Source organism: Eriocheir sinensis, chromosome 17 (genome assembly GCF_024679095.1).
Source record: "Eriocheir sinensis breed Jianghai 21 chromosome 17, ASM2467909v1, whole genome shotgun sequence".
NCBI classification, from domain to species: domain Eukaryota; kingdom Metazoa; phylum Arthropoda; class Malacostraca; order Decapoda; family Varunidae; genus Eriocheir; species Eriocheir sinensis.
The window spans coordinates 16,806,465-16,827,429 of record NC_066525.1 but is presented as its reverse complement, the minus strand read 5'-3'; the positions used below and the strand labels follow the sequence as shown (position 1 = coordinate 16,827,429).

Here is a 20,965-nt window from a genome sequence, read left to right as displayed (position 1 = left end):
CTCCTCCTCCTCCTGCTCTCCTTGTCCTCAGCATATTCTATAATTTTTCTTCAACTTTTCCTCCTCTCTTTCTGTTCGCTTATCTTTTTGTCTATCAGTCTATCCTCTCTCTCTCTCTCTCTCTCTCTCTCTCTCTCTCTCTCTCTCTCTCTCTCTCTCTCTCTCTCTCTCTCTCTGTCTGTCTGTGTCTGTCTGTCTGTCTGTCTGTCTGTCTCTCTCTCTCTCTCTCTCTCTCTCTCTCTCTCTCTCTCTCTCTCTCTCTCTCTCTCTCTCTCTCTCTCTCTCTCTCTCTCTCTCTCTCTCTCTCTCTCTCTCTCTCTCTCTCTGTCTGTCTGTCTGTTTGTCTGTCTGTCTCTCTCTCTCTCTCTCTCTCTCTCTCTCTCTCTCTCTCTCTCTCTCTCTCTCTCTCTCTCTCTCTCTCTCTCTCTCTCTCTCTCTCTCTCTCTCTCTCTCTCTCTCTCTCTCTCTCTCTCTCTCTCTCTCTCTCTCTCTCTCTCTCTCTCTCTCTCTCTCTCTCTCTCTCTCTCTCTCTCTCTCTCTCTCTCTCTCTCTCTCTCTCTCTCTCACTCCCTCTCTCACTCTCTCTCTCACTCTCTCTCTCTCTCTCTCTCTCTCTCTCTCTCTCTCTCTCTCTCTCTCTCTCTCTCTCTCTCTCTCTCTCTCTCTCTCTCTCTCTCTACCTCCTCCTCCTTCACTCTCTTCCTCTCCTCCTCCTCCTCCTCCTCCCTTCCTTCTCGACCTCCTCCTTTCTCCTCCCTCCTCCTTTTCCTCCCCTTCTACCTATACCTCCCTCACCCACAACTGGACGAAAATGGCAAATGAGAACGTAGATAAAAGTAAAAGATATGCAGATAGGTGAAAAATCCTAACTTTAAATATCAGATTCAAGGACATGAAAGTAAAACAAGAAAAAGATCTTGGTTCGTATCATTAACACTCTTAAAATGGTGACGACCACACCACGACACTTTGGTCACGAACACACACACACACACACACACACACACACACACACACACACACACACACACACACACACACGTTCGTTTTCGTGGTTTAGGGAAGGATAAGAGGGACTTATTCAATCCTTTGTGTCTCCATTCCTCCTGTTTTGAGAGACACCAACACAGGAACACGGAGGAACGGTATGAAGTTAGGGAAACTGGAATGGTACAGAGTATCTAGCTTTAAGTCTTCACAAGCTAATCTAGTGGTGATTCATCTGTCATATCTTTCCTAACATCTGAGAACTCAACCTATTTCCTTTCTCTCTCTCTCTTCTGATTAATGTAAAATCACTTAGGTTTAAGGACAGACCACCAAGTCTGGACCATGGGGTCTGCGTGGTCTGATTTTCTATGTAAATCTATGTAAATCTCTCTCTCTCTCTCTCTCTCTCTCTCTCTCTCTCTCTCTCTCTCTCTCTCTCTCTCTCTCTCTCTCTCTCTCTCTCTCTCTCTCTCTCTCTCTCTCTTAATTTTATATTTTTGAAGACTTTTAGCTTATTGTCCTTTCTTACCGCCTACTCTTCCTCCTCTTCTTCCTCCTCTTCCTCTTCCTCTTGCTCTTCCCGCTTTAACATATACTTGACATCCTCCCTCTCTCCTCAGCATCTCTTGTACCCTTTCTATTTTTTCTTCTTCATATTTTAGGTACATACTTCTCCTCCTTCTGGTCCTCCTTCTGTACATCCACCTCCTCCTCCTTCACTCTCTCCTCCTCTCCTCCTCCTCCTCCTCCTCCTCCTCTTCTTCCTCCTCCTCCTCCTTCTCCTCCTCCTCCTCCTCCTTTTCCTCCCCCTTCTCCTCCTATAACTGGCTCACCAACAGAGAACAACGTGTAGTTCTTAATGGTGAAGCATCGGATTGGCAACCCGTCACCAGTGGCGTGCCCCAAGGCTCGGTCCTGGGGCCAACACTATTCATAATTTACGTGAACGACTTAAAAACTGATATCCTATCAAAAGTAGCCAAATTCGCCGACGACACCAAATTAGGAGGTACGGTAATGAACAGTCAAAGTTGCGAGAATATTCAATCAGACTTAATAAGACTTGCCGACTGGAGCGAAAAATGGCAAATGAGTTTTAACGTAGATAAATGTAAAGTAATGCACATAGGTGAAAAAAATCCTAACTTTAAATATCAGATTCAAGGACATGAGCTCAGCGAAGTAAAACAAGAAAAAGATCTTGGTTTCATTATCAGTAACACTCTTAAAATGAGTGATCAATGTTCTGGAGCGAGTAAAAAAGCCAATATGATGTTGGGATTAATCTCAAGAAACTTTAATTATAAATCATCCGAACTTATGAAGAGATTATATTTAGCATTTGTAAGACCACACCTAGAATACGCCGTTCAGTTCTGGTCACCGAACTATATCAAAGATCAAGTTTTGCTAGAAAAGATACAGCGACGAGCAACAAAACAAATTCCAGCGCTCCGAAACTTGCCATATGACGAGCGTTTAAAGGGTTTAGATGTGTTTTCCCTAAAAAAGCGAAGGATAAGAGGGGACTTAATTGAAGTGTTCAAAATCCTTAATGGATTCGACAACATTAACTCGGATAGTCTATTTCAGAGAGACACCAACACAAGAACACGCAGCAACGGTATGAAGTTAAAGGGAAATCGATGTAACACATTGGTGTACAGAAGTTTTTTCAATAACAGAGTCGTCGATCACTGGAATGGTCTCCCACCGTCAGTAGTTAGCACACAGAGTATCAATAGCTTTAAGTCTTCTTTGGATAAGTACTTCAGGGATATAAGATTATACTGACCCTTTTTCGCATGTTTTCAGACAGATTGCAGCAAGAACTCAACCTATATTCATATAATTCTCCCCCACAACCTAGACTGCAAGTAGCGAAAGTCAACAATAGAGCAAAGCAAGAGTTAATGTCTACATGACAGGTGGAGTGAGGTGTGGGTGCAGTAAGGTGACAGGTTACTGGTGCCGTGCCTAGTACCGCCGGTAAAACGAGGATCAAGCCTCCACCTGTGCCCCTGAAACTACACCTCACCCATCGTGAGTATTAGGGGGGATTCTGGGGCTGCCCTGTGTAGGCCACTCGGCCTCTTCCAGCCTCCCTGTGTTTCTATGTTCTTATGTTCTTATGTAATGAAGTCATTTTCCCCCACAGCTTAGGTTACCAGTAGTGTAAGTTAAGGGTAGTAATTTCCTCTTATTTCTCTCTTTACTGTAAAAATTCCATGGCCCTTTCTTCCTTAAAGGTACATGGTGTTCTCTTCTAACTATTCCTTGCCAGCACGTTGCCGGAGGGAGAGGTGGGTGGGGAGGAGCCTTCATCTATTTTGTCCTGTCCTACCACACGTAGATTAGTAGTGGTAGCGGTAGTAAACAGACACCCTCGCCATAGACCGATAGGTCTTCTGGTGTCTTTTCTTCCTATGTATTCCTATGTATTCCTCCTCCTCCATCACCAGCATCGTCATCGTCAGTCGTTACCCTTCGTCCCTTCAGGAATACTAAAGGAAGTCGCCGCCCCGAGTGCCTACCAAGTGCACGACGGTTTGAATATGTACGAGAGAGAGAGACTCTTATAACCTGTTCTTTCAATAATTTGCTTTGGAGTTCGAGTGGTTATGTGTGTTGTGTGTGTGTGTGTGTGTGTGTGTGTGTGTGTGTGTGTGTGTGTGTGTGTGTGTGTGTGTGTGTGTGTGTGTGTGTGTGTGTGTGTGTGTGTGTGTGTGTGTGTGTGTGTGTGTGTGTGTGGTTTTATTAAATACATTTAGTTTTGGTGATTTCTTAACGATGAAAAATAGTTTATGTAGTGGATTAAAGAAAATGGTATTGCAAACGTACTAGATAAGGCAAAATTCTCATTTATTTCTCATTCTCTCTCTCTCCCTTCCTCCCAGTCCCTCTCTCGCCCCATCTCTCTCTCCTCATCCCTCTCTCTCTCCCTCCCCCATCCCTCTCCCCCTCCCAATCTCTAAACACTTCACTCCACACTCGGCCCTCCGTCCTGTAGCCTTTTTAGTGGACAGGCATCAAGGTATTTATCGAAGGCTGTCTTGCGCTGGACGCCAGAAAGGAGGCCGGGAAACGTGTGGAGCGGCGGGGGATTAAAAGAGGAAAGGTAGCGTTGGGATCAAGTATTAAAAACTACCAAAATCTTATATAAATACTTCAGACCTGTGTATTAGCTCCCCACTCTCTCTCTCTCTCTCTCTCTCTCTCTCTCTCTCTCTCTCTCTCTCTCTCTCTCTCTCTCTCTCTCTCTCTCTCTCTCTCTCTCTCTCTCTCTCTCTCTCTCTCTCTCTCTCTCTCTCTCTCTCTCTCTCTCTCTCTCTCTCTCTCTTTCTGGCTAAAGACATCCAGAGAGAGAGAGAGAGAGAGAGAGAGAAGGGGTGAAAGAGATATAAATAAAGAAAACAAAAGAAATAGGATGTAGGAAAGAAACGAGAAACATATATGGAGAAAGTGGAAAGATAAAGAAAAAAAGTCAGCAAGCAAGCAAGACATATAGATAGATATATAGATGGATAGATAGACAGATAGACAGACAGACAGATAAATCGGACAGATAGACAAATATAAATAAAAAAGATGGAAAATATAGATTGATAAACAGACTGAAAAGAAGAAAATAGATAAAAATAAATAATAAACAGACAAAACAAAGGAGAAAGAAAGATAAAAAAGAAGGATAGAAGGAATAAAAAAAAAAATAGTCAAGAATAGTCATCCTAGTCTTCCGCTACACCCCCGGCATCCCAAACCCACACAATAGTATCTCTCAACCTATCCAAGTCTGCGTCCTTCCATTCTTCTGTCCCCCGCTATTGTCTGTCCTCCGCGTATCACCCTAAACAGTTAACCTATTCCTCCTCGCGGCCCCTTCCTCTCCTATCCCTCCACAACTCCACTTAGTTTCACCACTAGGCAAATCAGTGTTCTCCTCCACCCTCCTGTACATCCACACACGAGGGTCCCTTAACAGTGCATGATTGGTATACTATAAGACGCTTTCGCTCCTCACATCACTATTTCTGAAGGCCAAAAAGAAGGCGAATCAGATTTTCATGAGCGGTTTTTTCACGTTCAGGGTACAGGAGAAAGGTCAAACTACCATCAAGGTCATAAAACTACCCCTGGAAATGCCCACAATGCCGACGAAATCCTTGTCAGATCTGTAAGCTTGGGCCAAAAAGGAGAAAAAATGGGTTTTCATGAGTGCTTTTCCACGTTCAGGGTACAGAAGAAGGGTCAAACTACCACCCGGGTCATAACACTACCCTTGGAAAAGCTCATAATGCCTGTGAAATCCTTGTCAAATATGTGTGATTGGGCCGAAAAGGAGGCAAATTGGGTTTACATGAGTGCTTTTTCATGCTCAGGGTATAGAAGAGGGGTCAATCAAGGTCATGAAACTACCCCTGGAAATGCCCATAATGCCTACGAAATCCTAGTCAGATATGTGTGCTTTGGTCAAAAAAGAGACGAATCGGATTTTTATGAGTGCTTTTTCACGCTCAGGGTACAGAAGAAGGGTCAAACTACCACCAGGGTCATAAAACTACCCCTGGAAATGCCCATAATGCCTACGAAATCCTAGTCAGCTATGCGGGTTTTCATGAGCGGTTTTTCACGTTCATGGTACAGGAGAAGGGTCAAACTACCATTCGGGTCAAAAAACTACCACTGGAGATCCCCATAATGCCTACGAGATCCTTGTCATATATTTGTGCTTGGGCGAAGAAGTGTTTACGCGTGCAGCCCACTAATATGTCCGGCCAGGCGGGGAAACGACTCTCAAAGGTTACAAGATACGAACCAGAGGAACAGGATTGAGGAAACGAGAACCATAACCTTACTCAATTCGCTTTGCGTGCACCCCGACTCTCACACCAGTCAACCTCTGCCTCAGGGACGATCTCACGAAGTAGGGGGAGGAGAGGGAGTGCTTTAAGGCAGTAACCCTATAATGACCTTCCTCAACGTGCGTGTAACAGTTCAGCTGAGTCAGATACGTGATCGAAATATTGATTCTTCCACCTCCTCCCCTTCCCCCGCCCTTCTTGTTCATCTGTAAACCAGCTCCTTTGATTAATTTCGTATCTCCTAATTGTGTAACTACCACCCAAAGTCATTTATCCATCTAAGGCAGTCATCCATTTCTTTCCACATACACGTGTCGATTATTCAAAACTAACCCACTCATTAGTATGCTGGTTTTCATCTCGACAAAAACATCTTTCTCCCCATCCACTGGCTTGTGTATATCAGTGTTTCCAGTCACACACACACACAACAATAGACAATCATGAAGGTTACAAGATACACACCAGAGAAAAACAGGAATAAGAAAATTAATACCATAACCTTACCCAACTTGAGTTACGCCTCCTCGCCCCTCCTCTCCCACTCCACACTCCGTTTTCCTTAACCACATCCTTTAATAAACCTGTTGTTGCTTTTACTTTCCCACATCCTCAAACCACATTTACCCACACATGCAGAACTCAACACAAAATCCTTTCCGCACGTCTGAAGGCAACACAATAACAAGCTGACATATTTAACAAGGCTTTCGTAGGAGTTTGGAGGCATTTCCAGGGATAGTTTGATTGTCCTGGTGGTACTCTGACCCTTCTTCTGTACCATGAATCTAAAGAAACACTCATGAGGACCCGATTGATTTCCTTTTTAGCCTTCGGAAAGAATTGACGTGAGAGATGGAAGCGTCTGAGAATGCCGCCCCTGGACTTCGAAACATCAATTTTATCATCCATCCATCCATCCATCCACTCTCTCATGCATTAATTAACCTATACCCCACCCGAAGACCTCAAATGTTGTAGCAGTCAATGAAGAGAAAGATTAAGGAGCTATCAACGAACTTCTTTGGGTTGTTTTCTGAAGTGGGGTGTGACCAGAGGGTAGTTCTGCCACCTTCTCACATGGGAATTTGATTTGTGATTTAGTACACCTCTCTTTCTTTGCTAGGAAATAATGTGCGTGTAATGTGGATGTAAGTTGGTATGGATAGTAATAAAAACTTGTCTTTGGAGAGCACGTTTTATTTGGTGTAAATTGAAGCACAAAAAAGAAACAGGGAGTATGGACACTTGCAGGGCTTTGATCGGCTCAAGGAGCCCCCTCGCCCCTCGCCTATACCTCACCGGGAGTGTCTTTCAACCGTTGTGGCACGTGTCTGGCTGCCCTATCATTAGAAGACGTGAGCCTGATAAGTGCTCGTAAAGGTTACAAGATAGAAGCTAGACAAACAGGAGTGAGCAAATTACTACCATAACCTAACACAACATGATTCACCTACACCTGTTTGCCTTACCTGCACACGGCGCCATATCGCTTAATAATATGTTGTTCTTGAAGTAGTTTTTCATCCACCCCTTTTAATCAATCCTCCTGATTTCAATGAACGTCAAAGCTATAATCATCAGCTACAAACATGCACCTCACTCTTAACAATGCAGTATTTCACCCTTGCCAATCAAATCATCAATGCATCCAGCTGCTCCTACATTCCTGGCAGTGTATCCAACTCGACAAAAAGCAACACAGAGCACAAAGGTTACAAGAGTCGGACCAGAAAGACAAGAGAACGGAAATTGGCACCATAACCTTCCTCAACTCGATTCGTCTACAGTCCAGTGGTTCCCAACCTTTTTATCAGGCGACCCCAATCATCCACGTCTATACATGACCGCGACCACACTAGTTTAGTTGTATATGTGTTATTATAACATAATAACACCATGTTTGATATTTTGAGGTCTTGGCAACCCCAGGAAAAGCGCTTGGCGACCCCAGGGTTGGGAAAGGGGGGTCTACGTCACGTCCTCAAATTCCACAGAGAAAAATGAGTGTTCTTTCGATTTCATGTGCCTAAAGACCCTCAAAGTTGCATGCTATACATCAACCCTAACTGAGAATGGTATTTTGGTAAAGCAGACAATGGTATAGAGGGTGATGTGTGTGTGTGTGTGTGTGTGTGTGTGTGTGTGTGTGTGTGTGTGTGTGTGTGGAAGGGGGTGTAGAATAAGCCACTGGTGCAAGATTTCAACCTTCACTGCACATAGTAGAACCCTCACAGAACTCCAAAGAAGTAACGACCACTTGATATACACAAAGCGCAAAACCAATAGCCACTTTACATAACAATACAGCCACTGACTTACCCACTCATCAGATCTCATTAGGTCGGCCGGGGCAGCAAAAAGCGAACTCCAAAAGGTTACGCGATAGACAAACAAACAAACAAGTGAGACAAGAGCACGAACCCTTACCTTGCACAAACCGCTTCTTCTACACCCCGCCCTCCCCGCCTGTGATACACTTAAACTCTCCTGGCTCCTACACTACGCCCCTCCACCTCTCCACCTGAATCCCTTTATACAAGTACTTCTGGTCATGGGCATTCGACTAAACCTATTCATTTACACAACTAGTCGACCAAGGACCCCACCAAGCCCTCCATTCCCTCACACTTTCATAGCAGTATATCGAACTTGGCAAAAAATAGATTCACAAAAGGTCACCAGATACAGAGCCAGAGAAACAGGACCACGACACCGCTGAAAGCCCTAACCTCACACAACAGTATTTACCTTAGTACATCACACACACACACACACACACACACACACACACACACACATACACCTTCTATACACCTACGTACATCCTCCACGCCCCCATTCACCATACACAATACACAGGAAGGACACAGTATAGAGGAGCCTTGTGTGTGTAGTGTTAGTGTTAGTGTGTGTGTGTGTGTGTGTGTGTGTGTGTGTGTGTGTGTGTGTGACGATGGAAAACAATAGAAGAAAAGGAGGAAGAGGAGAGAGTAGTAGTAGTAGTAGTAGTAGTAGTAGTAGTAGTAGTAGTAGTAGTAGGAATCTTTGTTCATGTAATTGTTGTTGCTATTGTTGTTGATGAAGAAAGAAAAAAAGAAGAACAAGACCAACAACAACAATAACAACAACAAAAACAAGTCCAAACAAAAATAATAACAACTTAACACAATAAAAACAACAACAACAAAAATCTTAAATAACAATAACTACAACAGCCAAATGACCTTCAAATACGCAACCTCTAAAAAGTACCTTAATCCTAAAAGTAAAGATAAGGAAGGGAAGGAGGATGACAAGGAGGAGATAAAGGAAAGGAGATGAAGGGAACGTGGATGGAGAATAAGAGAAGATGAGAGAAGAAGGAGAAAAGGAGAAAAGGAAACAGGGAGAGGAGGAGGAAAAGAAGGAGGAGGAGGAGGAGGAGGAGGAGGAGGAGGAGGAAAATCAAGACCTTTACCAATATGAGCAGAGAGCGCCTCTACCCCGACAACGCAGATCAGGTGTGTGTGTGTGTGTGTGTGTGTGTGTGTGTGTGTGTGTGTGTTTCCGCTCGAGGTGCAACTCAGTGTCTGTCTGTTTTCCTGGTAATAAATTAGAGAGAGAGAGAGAGAGAGAGAGAGAGAGAGAGAGAGAGAGAGAGAGAGAGAGAGAGAGAGAGAGAGAGAGAGAGAGAGAGAGAGAGAGAGAGAGAGAGAGAGAGAGAGGTTCCTCATAACTCATAAATCCGTCACACACACACACACACACACACACACACACATACACACACACACACACTCGTCGCCGCCGCAAAAACTAGTTTCCCTCACCGACACACGATTATAATTGGAAACATTTCTCTCTCTCTCTCTCTCTCTCTCTCTCTCTCTCTCTCTCATAATAACAATAAAAGAAGACTAAGAAGAAAAAGAAGAAAAAAGAAAAAGAAGAAGGAGGAGAAGAAAAAGAAGCAGAGGAAAAGGGAGACGAAGAAGAAAAATTATAAAAAAATATTAAAAAGAATTAAAATCATACCTGTTTTTTTGCTGCTTGTATATTGTGTTGTTCAGTCTTTTCTTTTTCAGGTGCAGAGGAGCTCGAGCAGGTAGGGGCGAGCTTCGATATTCTGCTCTCCTGTCCCGATGTACCTGTAACAATAACAAGCAAAATAAACGGACAATAAAGCAAGTACTCCAGTTTACCTACAAGACATGGGATTACTTGTTACCTGTTCTTCAATATCTCCTCTACTCCCCCTCTCTCTCATCTTAGCCATTCGTTATGATATTGATGTTGAATTCTTGTTTTTTTTTCTCTCTCTTTTCTCCTTTTACATCAACCACTTCTTCCATCATAATCATCATCATCCTCATCTCTCTCTCTCTCTCTCTCTCTCTCTCTCTCTCTCTCTCTCTCTCTCTCTCTCTCTCTCTCTCTCTCTCTCTCTCTCTCTCTCTCTCTCTCTCTCTCTCTCTCTCTCTCTCTCTCTCTCTCTCGTGTACATCCCTTCCATCACTGTCATCTTCTTTTTATCTCGCTTATTTTTCCCTCTTCCTCCCTTAACTTTCTCTTACATCACCCACCACCACCACCACCACCATCACCACCATCACCACCACCACCACCACTCGATGACCCCTGCCCCCCCCCCCCTCAATAAAAAAAGAAGAAAGGAAGGGAGCGAAAAATGAATAATGAAAAGTAAAAGTAATGTCCAACACGCTCATTTTCATTTTCGCTTCGTCCACTTATTCTATTAGGACAATAACCCATTAGTTGGGTCGTGCTATGGGTGGATATGGGTGGAGGGAAGGGGAAGGGGAGAGGGAAGAGGAGGTAAGGAAATGGTACACGGTGAGAGGCTGTTGCGAAAGAAGAGTGCATGAAGGAAAAGGAAAAAGGAGAAAGGAATCTAAAGGGAAAGAGGAGACGGAGAAAGGGAAGGAGAGAGAGAGGAAAGGAAACGGAGATCAATAGGTGAGGAGAAGTTAGAGAAAGGGAAGGGGAGGGAGGAAGAGGAAGAAGTGGATCTATAAGCGAAGTGGAATCGAAGAAGGGAATTGGAGGAGACAGAAAAAAAGACAAAATAAGACAACAAGGTACTGAGGAAGAAGGGCGAGTGCCAGGAAATGGAAGAAAAGGGGGTGGGTCCTATACAGCTGTAGGGAAAGGGAGGAGGGAGAGGGATGTGAGAGACGAAGAGCAAAGGAGAAGTAGAAGGGGTTGTGGAGTACCAATAAAGACTGGTGACAGGGAGGCGGAGAGTGTTACATGCGCCAAGACGGATCAGGTGGCGGAAGCTGGAACGTACAGAGGGAAAGTAGAGAAAGATAAACAGGTAAAGGACAGGGAGTAAAGGCTATATTAGAGAGGGCAAGGGAGAGGGGTTAAGGGAGTTTTAGAAAAGCGAATAGTAATGGGATAAAAGAAGCAGAGTTACGAGATAGTTAGGTGGAGGGGTGAGAGAAAGAACATTAACCCTTTCCTCCTCCTCCTCCTCCTCCTCCTTCTCCTCCTTCTGCAGGCTTTCTTCTTCCTTTCCTTCCACGTTAAAACAGCTATAGGGGAGAGGGAGAGAGAACGGCAGAGAACGAAAGGAGGGAGTTTCATTTGTACAATAGGTGAGGGTATGTATAGAATAGGAGGGTGGGTGGGTGGGTAGGTGGGTGTTTTAAGGGGGTGAGGAAGGTAGGGGGGGGCGGGGGCAGGGGTTTTAAGAGCCTTACCTGGCCGATACATTATCAAGGTGTGCGTTGTAATTATTCAATAAAAACGTCAAGCCATAATTAGCTCCACCCACTTAGAAGGAAATTTGTGGCAGGTGCATTACAGGTGGAGAGAGAGAGAGAGAGAGAGAGAGAGAGAGAGAGAGAGAGAGAGAGAGAGAGAGAGAGAGAGAGAGAGAGAGAGAGAGAGAGAGAGAGAGAGAGAGAGAGAGAGAGAGAGAGAGAGAGAGAGAGAGAGAGAGAGAGAGAGAGAGAGAGAGAGAGAGAGAGAGAGAGAGAGAGAGAGAGAGAGAGAGAGAGAAGAATGAAAAGAGAGAACTATATAAATGGAGATCAGGGATGAAAGAAAGGGAGAAATAAAATGAAATAAAGCAGAGAAAAATAAATGAACATCGACCCTTCAGAAGTGGGATGCCAATGGAAATGTTAGGAAACTTTAGTGGGCCGCCGCCGTCCTCGTGAGCGCAGCACACTCACCCATTGCAATGACTCACCAGTGTTTCATCTCATCAGCTATATGAATGTAATGAGCCTGAAAGATGTTAATTGGTGAACTAATTCTTACTAAATACAACCAAACAGTCAATCAATCAGAAAAGGAAAACATAATAAAAAGGAAATATCGAAAGTAAGAAGAAGGGGAAACGGACGCTGCGCCGCGAGCCGTCGCGAGGATTCCCTTGGATGCTTGTGTGCGTCCCTGAGGCCCGTCGGCCTTCCATCCCAGAACCGATAAACGCGGTGATCAGCGACTTTTCGGTACTTATGATTAATTTCATAATCCAGTCTGGTAGTTTTAAGAAGCGAGTTCTTGCATTCGCCCTCCTCGCCTTTGCGGGGAGGGGGAGCGCCAGCGAGCCCATGGTCTCCCTGGCGAGCGTGGCAGGAGTGGAGGGCTCCCCGCAGGGCACCTATGCGTCCCCCTGGGCCCCGACGGAGGTGCCCGAGATCTTCCGGCTAGAAAGCTGAGCAGTGGGGCTCCATAACCGTGGTAGGCAATATGCCTAACGTGGTAGGCAATTCACCTAGGAGAGCAGACTCTAAACAAACCCGGGTAGGTGGAGGTCGTTAGCCGTGGTAGGCAATTCACCTAGGAGAGCAAACTCTAAACAAACCCGGGCAGGTGGAGATCGTTAGCCGTGGTAGGCAATCTGTCTAGGAGAGCAAACTCTAAACAAACCCGGGCAGGTGGAGGTCGTTAGCCGTGGTAGGCAATCTGTCTAGGAGAGCAAACTCTAAACAAACCCGGGCAGGTGGAGGTCGTTAGCCATGGTAGGCAATTCACCTAGGAGAGCAAACTCTAAACAAACCCGGGCAGGTGGAGGTCGTTAGCCATGGTAGGCAATTCACCTAGGAGAGCAAACTCTAAACAAACCCGGGCAGGTGGAGGTCGTTAGCCATGGTAGGCAATTCACCTAGGAGAGCAAACTCTAAACAAACCCGGGCAGGTGGAGGTCGTTAGCCTTGGTAGGCAATTCACCTAGGAGAGCAAACTCTAAACAAACCCGGGCAGGTGGAGGTCGTTAGCCGTGGTAGGCAATTCACCTAGGAGAGCAAACTCCGAACAACAAACCCGGGCAGGTGGAGGTCGTTAGCCGTGGTAGGCAATTCACCTAGGAGAGCAAACTCTAAACAAACCCGGGCAGGTGGAGGTCGTTAGCCGTGGTAGGCAATTCACCTAGGAGAGCAAACTCAACAAACCCGGGCAGGTGGAGGTCGTTAGCCGTGGTAGGCAATTCACCTGAGAGCAAACTCTAAACAAACCCGGGCAGGTGGAGGTCGTTAGCCGTGGTAGGCAATTCACCTAGGAGAGCAAACTCTAAACAAACCCGGGCAGGTGGAGGTCGTTAGCCATGGTAGGCAATTCACCTAGGAGAGCAAACTCTAAACAAACCCGGGCAGGTGGAGGTCGTTAGCCGTGGTAGGCAATTCACCTAGGAGAGCAAACTCTAAACAAACCCGGGCAGGTGGAGGTCGTTAGCCGTGGTAGGCAATTCACCTAGGAGAGCAAACTCTAAACAAACCAGGGCAGGTGGAGAGCAAACTCTAAACAAACCCGGGCAGGTGGAGGTCGTTAGCCGTGGTAGGCAATTCACCTAGGAGAGCAAACTCCGAACAACAAACCCGGGCAGGTGGAGGTCGTTAGCCGTGGTAGGCAATTCACCTAGGAGAGCAAACTCTAAACAAACCCGGGCAGGTGGAGGTCGTTAGCCGTGGCAATTCACCTAGGAGAGCAAACTCCGAACAACAAACCCGGGCAGGTGGAGGTCGTTAGCCGTGGTAGGCAATTCACCTAGGAGAGCAAACTCCGAACAACAAACCCGGGCAGGTGGAGGTCGTTAGCCGTGGTAGGCAATTCACCTAGGAGAGCAAACTCCGAACAACAAACCCGGGCAGGTGGAGGTCGTTAGCCGTGGTAGGCAATTCACCTAGGAGAGCAAACTCACAACAAACCTGGGCAGGTGGAGGTCGTTAGCCGTGGTAGGCAATTCACCTAGGAGAGCAAACTGAACAACAAACCCGGGCAGGTGGAGGTCGTTAGCCGTGGTAGGCAATTCACCTAGGAGAGCAAACTGTTAGCCGTGGTAGGCAATTCAAGAGCAACCTCCGAACAACAAACCCGGGCAGGTGTGGGTCGTTAGCCGTGGTAGGCAATTCACCTAGGAGAGCAAACTCCGAACAACAAACCCGGGCAGGTGGAGGTCGTTAGCCGTGGTAGGCAATTCACCTAGGAGAGCAAACTCCGAACAACAAACCCGGGCTTGTGGTGCCCGTTAGATGTCGTAGACAATTCACGTTTTGGGAACACCAAAGAAAATTAAAATGAAAAAGAACACCAGAAAAGGAAAATATAGAAACGAAACATCAAGAAAAGAAAAACAAATACACATCATCCACCTTTCGGCCCAAAGTAACATCACCAAAATTATGGGTGGGTCTTTTCTGGGGAGAAAAAGGCTCATCCAGACCAAAGAACATCAAAAAGGGATGATATTGAAAAGAACATCAAGAAAGAAAGAAAAAGAGAAAAAGAACGGAAAAAAATATCGAAAAAGAAAAACAAAGAAAAAGAACAAGAAAAATACAAAGAACATCATCCACCTTTCGGCCCTAAGCAACATCACCAAAAATATGGGTGGGTCTTTTCTGGGGAGAAAAAGGCTCATCCAGACCAAAGAACATCAAAAGGGATGATATAGAAAAGAACACCAAAAAATATAGAAAAGAAAAGAGAAGAGAAAAAAACATCGAAAAAGAAAAGTAACAGCAATAAAAGAACAACATCAAGAAAAGAAAAATACAAAGAAACATCATCCACCTCTCGGCCCTGACTAACATCACCAAAATTATGGGTGGGTCTCTTCTGGGAGGAAAGAGGCCCATTCAGACCATCAAAAAACATCAAGAAAAGGATGATGGAGAAAAAACATCAAGAAAGGATGAAAAAGAGAAATAGAAAAGAAAAAATATCGAAAAAGAAAAACACCAAGAAAAAGAACAAGAAAACCACGACATCAAGAACAGAACAATATAACAAACATCATCCACCTTTCGGCCCTCAGTAACATCAACAAAATCATGGGTGGGTCTCTTCTGGGAGGAAAGAGGCGCTCCCAGACCATCGAATAACATCAACAAAAGAATGATATAAAAAAGAACATCAAGAAAGAAAGAAAAAGAACAGAAAAAAATATCGAAAAAGAAAAACATCAAGAAAAAGAACAACAAAAATAGAAGGAACATCATCCACCTTTCGGCCCTCAGTAACATCATCAAAATCATGGGTGGGTCTCTTCTGGGAGGAAAGCGGCGCACCCAGACCATCGAAGAACATCAACAAAGAGGATGATATGGAAAAAAGAACATCAACGAGAAACATCAATAAAGAAAATAACAGCAAGAAAACACGAAAGAAAAAGAAAAAGAAAGAAAAAAGAAGAGAAACAAAAATACAAAATAAAATAAAACAAAATTAAATAAACAAAATAAATAATTAATAAATAATACAGTAAAATTACCTAACTCTAACTACCTATTTAACAAAAAGTGTTACCACCACCGCCCCGCGAGCCCGTGGAGGCGGTAAGGTGGTAAATAAGAAGACCTTCACGTTGACTCGATTAATATATCAGAAGAACAATAAACTCGTCATTTAACCCGCACATCAGATATATCATTCAGAAAGACACAACTATAACTCACGTGTCGGGGTCTATTAATCACTTGTGGGTTCTCTTTTGGATGGAGCTCGTGGAGCTCTACAGAGGCAGACAGCGAGGCCGAGAAGGGACGTCTTCCCTTCACCGTTACTGTTAGCTGTCTCCCTCTTCCTCGCCTCCTACAGCGCCCCGAGCGCCCCATCATACATGTCGAATTATAAAAAAAATGCACGTGTGTGGATGCGTCAACCCTGCCCCTAGAGTCAGCGAGAGCATTCAACTGTTCTTCGTTTGCTATCGAGACGATGCCGAAATGCTGGCTTGGCACTTTCAACACCGAGCAGCCGTGACACACCACGACACACCACAGCCAGTTTCCTGCTCTCGTTCGCTACACCATCGTTTACTCCTCGACTTATTTCTCTTATCTTATTCCTCATATTTTCCCTTTCACCTTCCACCAATCATTCGTTCCGCCGTCAGGCGGCAACAAAAAGAAAAAGAAGAGAAAACAAAAATACAAAATAAAATAAATAAAATAACTAAATAACTAAATGAATAATACAGTAAAATTACCTAACTCTAACTACCTATTTAACTCCTGACTAACAAACTAACTAACTACCTTTTTTTACAGCAAAGGAGCCAGTTAAAGGGCATAAAAAAAGGAAACAACAATGAAAAAAAAAGCCCCGCTACTCACTGCTCCTAAAAAGAGTTAGAGGAGTGGCCGAAAGATAGGTCAATTTCCGGAGTGGTGTCCTGATACCCTCCTCTTGAAAGAGTTCAAGTCGTAGGCAGGAGGAAATACAGATGAAGGAAGATTGATCCAGAGTTTACCAGCGTGAGGGATGAAAGAGTGAAGATGCTGGTTAACTTGTGCGTAAGGGATTTGGACAGTAAAGGGATGAGCTTGAGTAGAAAGTCGTGTGTGGCGAGGCCGCGGGAGGGGGGGAGGCATGCAGTTAGCAAGTTCAGAAGAGCAGTCAGCGTGATAATATTGATAGAAGATAGAGAGGCAACATGGCGGCGGAATTTAAGAGATAGAAGACTATCAGTAAGAGGAGAGCTGATGAGACGAAGAGCCTTAGACTCCACTCTGTCCAAGAGAGCTGTGTGAGTGGAGCCCCCCCACACGTGAGATGCATACTCCATACGAGGGCGGACAAAGTCCCTGTATATGGAGAGCAACTGCGCGGGGGAGAAGAACTGGCGGAGACAATACAGAACCCCCAACCTCGAGGAAGCTGATTTAGTGAGAGAGATGTGAAGTTTCCAGTTAAGATTTTGAGTTAAGGATAGACCGAGGATGTTTAGTGTTGAAGAAGGTGACGGCTGAGTGTTGTCGAAGAATAGGGGATAAGTGTTAGGAAGATTGTGTCGAGTTGATAGGTGGAGAAATTGGGTTTTTGAGGCATTGAAGGACACAAGGTTCCTTTTACCCCAATCGGAAATGATAGCAAGGTCTAAGGTTAAGCGTTCTGCAGCCTCCAGTCTGGAGTCATGTAATTCCTGTTGAGAGGGTCTTCTATTGAAAGAAGTTGAATAATAATAATAATAATAATAATAATAATAATAATAATAATAATAATAATAATAATAATAATAAATATTATTATTATTATTATTATTATTATTATTATTATTATTATTATTATTATTATTATTAATTCCGTTATTAAAAAATTTTTTTTGTGGGAGGGGCCCCCCCCCCTCCACCCCTGGATCCGGTACTGCACACACACACACACACACACACACACACACACACACACACACACACACACACACACACACACACACACACACACACACATGTACATCGTTTAAACAGTGACCCGATGCTTATCTTCTTTTTTTCCGTTTCCTTTTCTCCCCCTTTCTTCTTATTCCTCACAGCTCGCGGAATAAAAACATCGTAGAAGGGAGGGAGGGAAGTGGGTATGAAAGGTATTTTGTGTGAGAAGCTGAAAAAATTCTTTAATGTTCTTTATTCATGGATCTTTTCTCTCTCTTTCTTCTCTTCTCCTTGTCTACCTTCTTCTATTTCTACTTATATTCCCTCCTATCTGTTTTCCCATTCCATATATTTAATAGTTCATCTTCATCCTCGTCTTATTTTTCTTCCTTCCTCCTGTTCTCTCATTTCTTCCTTTTCCTTGCTTAGCGTCCCTATATTTTTCCTCCTTTTTTCCCTTTCTCCTTATTCTTGCTCTACCTTCTGATCTTTATTGTCCTTCTCATCTCCTATTCATTCCCCTTTTCTTCACTGTCACCCTCCTTTTCTCCTTCTAGTCCTGTCTCTCCTTCCTTTCGTCTTCCTTCCTCTGTTTACCTCCTTTCATTCATCGTTATAATCCTTGCTCTCTCTTTCTTGTCTTCGTCCTCTTCCGTGTTATCAAGCTTCATCTCTTGTTTTCCTCTCTTCTCCTCGCCTTCCCTCTGTTTATTATCCTTTCATTCTTGGTATACTCCTTTTTCTTTTCTTCTTCTCCTCATTTTCTTTCGTAATCGTTCCATATCGCTCTTTTTTTCTTCTCTTCCTTGTTTTCCCTCTTGATTTCCTCCCTCCATCTCGTCCTTCCTCCGTCTATTTTCCTTCTATTCACTGCTACACTCCTATTCTTCTTCCATTTCCTTATCCTTTTTCCTATTCTTGAGTCCCATACCACCGTCTATTCTCCCTTCCTTTCCTAGTTCTCCCTTTTGATCTCTTCTTTCTTGTCTTTCCTCTGTTTATCATGCTTATATTTATCGTTATACCCCATTTACTTTGTCTTGTCCCCGTCCTTTCTCCTAATCGCTGCATACCGCCATCTCGTGTTATCAAGCTTCATCAACACAGCCGCGGTTTACTCTGTGTTACGAGCAAAGATTACAGTTCCCCTTGCCCATCAGTCGTCTCTCCTCTCGCCACCTCCTCCCCCTCCTCGTCCGTATATACCCATCTCCCTTTTTCTACCCCTTCGGCCCCTCCCTTCCTCCTTCCTTCCCTCCATCCTACCAACTCATCTTCTCTCTCCCCTACGCGATGTCGCTCCACCGCCCCCATTCTTCCTCTTTTTGCTATTTTTTTTTTATCCCTCCTCTGTCTTCTCTCTCCTCCTCCTCCTCCTCCTCCTCTTTCTCCATCAACTCTCATTCTTCCTCTTTTTTTCCACTATACTGTACCTACCTATTTCCTCCTTCTGCTCCTCCTCCTCCTCCTCCTACTACTACTACTACTACTACTACTACTACTACTACTACTACTCCTACTTCTACTACTCCTACTACTACTCCTGCCACTCCAAATTACCCATACTATTATTGCTATCATCATCATAGTCTTCCACTACATAAGGGCATATATAGCTTCTGATCTTCATTATAACCAACCTCATTTCCATATTCCCTTTTTCATTATAATCCACTTCTTGTTCATTCTGTAGTATCATTATCATCGTAACATCAACTTCATCTACTTCTACGTCCCTTTCTTACAACTGATCCATATCTCTCTCTCTCTCTCTCTCTCTCTCTCTCTCTCTCTCTCTCTCTCTCTCTCTCTCTCTCTCTCTCTCTCTCTCTCTCTCTCTCTCTCTCTCTCTCTCCTCGCTGCCCTTGTATTCATATCTCTTCTTCTTCTCCTCCTCCTCCTCCTCTTTCTAGAAATGAGAGATAGAGAAAGAGAGGGAAGGAGAGACAGTGGAAGGGAGATATTTAGAAAGAGAACAAACAAACAAACAAAAAAGGAAGAAAAAGAGGAAAGGAAGAATAAGAAAACGAAAGAAAGATTGGGAAAGAACGCTAAACAAACAGGAAAACAAACAAAGTGAGAAGAGCAGAAAGAGATAGAGAGATGTGAGAAAAAAAAACAAGCATCATAAGAAAAAGAGAAGAAAAAAAGAAAGAACACTAAAATGAAAGAAAACTAACGTCAGACACATCACGAGAAGGCAAAGAAGAACAAATAAGGAGTGAGGAGGACGGAGGATCAGGAGGAGGAGGAGAAGGAGGACGCGGGTAAAGTAGGAAGGGTCAAAGAAGAGAATGAAGAAGCAGCCTATTACTCCTACTTTCAGAACCAGAACCAGACTCCAACAACAATAAAAATAAGAACACAAGCAAACCGGTCTCCAAATTATAACCCAGAGCCTAACACACACACACACACACACACACACACACACACACACACACACACACACACGCATGCGCAAAGGGAAGCTTGTCTGTATGTATGTAGTTATTTCGTAGGTCATAAAGTGAGAGGAAAACTTATAGTACTTAAATTAGCAACAACAAGTCAGGGTATATAGAGTAGAAATACATTGGCAGTGATGGGGGATAATCTGTGTTATGGTTCAATATGCTTTTCGAGTTTCAGAATGTCAGTCTCATGAAAACTGTGAGAATGGTGAACCTTCCTCTTTCTTAACCCTTCAATCTGTTATGTTATGTTATGTTATGTTTTGTTTTTATCTTGTTTTCTGCCTTCCTTCCTTCCTTCTTTTCTATCTCTCTTCCTTCCCATCCTTCAGAAAAGACAGCAACACAAAATCCATTTCAACACACATTTACACAACTCACCCACCCATCCACCCACACACACACACACATACACACACACAACTCCCAGACCCCCACCCCCAGCCACACACACATACCCTCCCCTTCACCCTCCACCCCACACCCACACACATTCATCCACTTACCCCAACAACAACAAAAAAAACTAAATCCATCCTACTCTTAAGCCTTCAGAGTGTGCGGGCAATGATGACTGATGGACAACGATACTGACGGCCCTATTGTTTGGCCTAAAGTCTGGAGCAGCGTGCAGGTAGGCAGGGCAACGAAGGGCTATCAGGTGTGCTATTAGGCAGAGTGATGTCTCCCTGCTGCGGCTAATTAACTCGGCTTCAGGTAGGATATTAAGAGTGCCATGCATCATACTTAAATAAACAAGAGGTAACAATTCGGCAATTTTGAAGGAATGATTTGTTTATTTATTTCCTTAGGGGGTTGGGGGTGTAGTTGCTGTTGTTGTTGTTGTTGTTGTTGTTGTTGAAGTTGTTGTTGTTGAAGTTGTTGTTGTTGTTGTTAGTGCTGATGCTGTTGTTACTGTTTTTGGTGTTGTTTTTGTAGATTTCATTATTATTATTACTATTGTTGTTGCTTAAGTGTGTGTGTGTGTATGTGTGTGTGTGTGTGTGTGTGTGTGTATGTGTGTGTGTGTGCCCCCCTCACCCACACTTCTCGA

The 20,965-nt window shown here is 44.1% G+C and overlaps 2 long non-coding RNA genes across 56 annotated transcripts; one reads left to right on the top strand and one right to left on the bottom strand.

Moving 5' to 3' along the window:
• Nucleotides 1-12,134: 12,134 nt before the first annotated feature.
• On the bottom strand, nt 12,135-16,226 carry LOC127000037 (uncharacterized). 48 transcript variants are annotated; one of them, XR_007753704.1, is made up of 7 exons: nt 14,221-16,226; nt 13,786-13,989; nt 13,657-13,724; nt 13,430-13,559; nt 13,106-13,238; nt 12,651-12,910; nt 12,135-12,564 (listed from the first exon to the last, which is right to left on the bottom strand). It is a non-coding gene; the product is annotated as an uncharacterized LOC127000037 (long non-coding RNA). The 48 variants fall into 48 exon arrangements; XR_007753707.1 differs by having other exon boundaries at nt 12,149-12,564; nt 12,651-12,845; XR_007753705.1 differs by having other exon boundaries at nt 12,153-12,564; nt 12,846-12,975; nt 14,221-15,567.
• On the top strand, nt 12,595-13,947 carry LOC127000038 (uncharacterized). Of its 8 annotated transcripts, XR_007753748.1 has the most exons (5): nt 12,595-12,683; nt 12,814-12,884; nt 13,339-13,403; nt 13,631-13,763; nt 13,828-13,947. It is a non-coding gene; the product is annotated as an uncharacterized LOC127000038 (long non-coding RNA). The 8 variants fall into 8 exon arrangements; XR_007753747.1 differs by lacking the exon at nt 13,339-13,403 and having other exon boundaries at nt 12,814-12,949; XR_007753745.1 differs by lacking the exon at nt 13,339-13,403 and having other exon boundaries at nt 12,814-13,014.
• Nucleotides 16,227-20,965: the final 4,739 nt, after the last annotated feature.